We start from the raw sequence: 2,764 nt of genomic DNA on the forward strand, positions 1-2,764 counted from the left end.
CCAAGGGGGATGACCACACTGCAATCCCTTCTCCTCCATTCTCTTCTCTGGATCTTGGGCATGCATGCACACGTGCCCAGTATGAGTTTAAACCACCAGGTCCAAGACTCCAACTGCGGTTGGCTACATGGTAGTTCAGCGACATAGCCATTACGCTAACTGCTGGTCCCTTTTCCTGTTCTTTACGTCACTAAGGAATATCTCTTCTCTCATTTGCCATAAATTTGCAATGGTTGCCTTTATTCTCCTTACAATAGTTTAGATTTCTATTTTTACCTCTCTGTCACTTTTTAATTTATGTATTAAGCTGCCCAATGGTGTTGCCCTTGACAAATGGTTCCAAGATACCTTTGGATTTAACCACATCCAAACCACAACCACTTTGGCTTGGTGATCTGGCTCCAGTTCAGTGCCCTGGGTCCTGATACAACACCCCTCATTGCTCCAGAGCTGTTACATTTTAGCTAGGTGTCTGGGATGAGACAGTCCTACGTCTGAAGACTACATAACAGTACCTGGACCACCAGGATCCCATTACCTTCGTGTTCCTCTTCCCCTTCCTTCAGGTTTTGGATATCTACGAACAAACTACGCATTCTTTATTTTTGGAGATAGTTTATACTGCATTTATAACCTCATTTCTACTTTTGTGAAATGGACTAGACAATAAGTTAAAGAACACTAAGACTTCCTTTCCTCATCATTGGGAACTTAAGAAATCTTAAGTCTTTGACTTTCTTATTTTTCTCACTCCTGGCCTCATCTGGATCCTTCTAACTCTTTAGATCAGCAGATGACCTTCAAGGAGAAGAAGGACAGCCTAAGAGAGGAGGAGGAAAAGGGCATTTTCAAAGAGTACATTCAACACCAACGGCATTTTTGAGATCAAAACAGTTTGTCCCTTGAGTACACACCAAAAAAGGTAAAGGCAGAGAAACAAACCCAACTTCTTTTCAGAATGAATCCCCCTAACAGATACATGTTATCCTCTTTATATTAGTGTGAAGACCTGAACAATCTGTGTATCTTTCTGTCCTTTATGCTTCAAAAATAGTTTTATATTTCTAATGTAGATAATAAATTTCTCATACTTTCACAACGAGATAAGACAAATACTCTTTGAAAGAGCTGAGACTCATATGACTTAGTTAATATTTCCACAGTTGTAATAATTTGATGTCAGAATTCTCAAATATTAAAGCATTTTGCTGTATCCTATTACTAGCATCAAGATATTTGTTACTGTTGTCAATGTTTATATCCATTTCTATTACTTCTACAGACGTCATCACCTGGGTCTCTAACTTCATTTGCTACATTGTTCTCATTTCCCTACTCCTCATTCTTATACATGGCAATTTTTCAGTTTAGATACCAGTGAAAACCTTTTGATAGAGTATTTTTGCAAGTATTTGAGTCTACATCTTTGATATTCATTATCAATAGTGAGACAAGATAGTATGCTAAAAATTAATTACTACAATTAATTACTTATTTAGCTTAATCTGTAACGGTAGTTTCTATATGTACTGGGTACAGGTATAATCTCTAAGAATTAGGCTTGAATGTTATTTGCCCTGAGATGTTTTTTCAGCATTAAAGATCGTCCTGCACTTAGATGAAGATCTTAAGATTGTACAGTTGCTTAGTTACTTGCGTTTTTCATTGCTTCCCATTTAAGCCAATGACTAAATGAACAATTAGGACTTGGGTTGTGTGAGAGATGTGTTTTATTTGGCATGAACCCTAATGATCAGATAATGAACAGCTTCATTCCTATCAAGAGGATATTCTAAAGGATGGTTTCATTTCTTAATGCTGACCCTCACTCTGAGAGGCAGGCTGCTCTAATCATGATAGTTAATGACCAATAAGTGGCCATTTGTCACATTTTCATTCTTTATTCCAGGCCTCAGCCAACCTCTAACATAAAGGACTCAAACTATGATGAAATGCTTTACCAGGTAATGATGAGAGAGATGAGAATTTTTAGGGCAGAGTTCATGCTCCATATGTTCTCTGTAGTAATCATGTTGAAAAATAGTAGTTTGGGTCTGAGGCACTACACAGTTTGATTCACTGGACATTTATTGACTACCTTACATGTCGTTCTGAAGAGTGAAAAGAGAAGTAACTCCCAAGGCCCAAATCTCTGCCTCTATGAAGCTTATTCTGTAGTAGCAAGTTGAGTTCTTGTGAGAATTTAAATGAAATAGTTTCAGGCACACTTGGTGACCAGATTTGTGTATGGAAAATACTATAAATTCAGACAAAATATCAGAAGTCTCCAAAAGTTATGAAAACCTGAATAGTTTTTTATATACCCTTGGCTTGTGCACACTTGACATTGAATATAAACATAACCCAACGTTTAAAAAGTTCACATTTAAATTGTGGAAGTTCATTAACTACGTGATTAAAGCTGATTTGTTATGTTTAAATTTCCATAATCCATTTACAAGGTTTATCCATTTAAAATCTCTAAATTAGCAGTTTTCTCTGCTTCTATTATTCAGGTCACTGCACCTTAGATAAGTTAAATGTTTAAGTGTTCCCTGTAAAGAAAGCAAACAAAATTTAAATATCTGACACAGGAAGGTCAAAACAAGGAAAGTAATCATCAGTGTTCTGAATAAAAGCTTCTATTATTATTAGAAGCCAGTATTCTGAAAATTGTATTATAGTATTCTATAAATTAGATTTTTCTATAAATTATTGGAGGCAAATTTTCTAAGTAATGAAGAATTTTTAAATAAAATGTTAT

Source organism: Tupaia chinensis, unplaced genomic scaffold, assembly GCF_000334495.1.
Source record: "Tupaia chinensis unplaced genomic scaffold, TupChi_1.0 Scaffold000498_1, whole genome shotgun sequence".
NCBI classification, from domain to species: domain Eukaryota; kingdom Metazoa; phylum Chordata; class Mammalia; order Scandentia; family Tupaiidae; genus Tupaia; species Tupaia belangeri.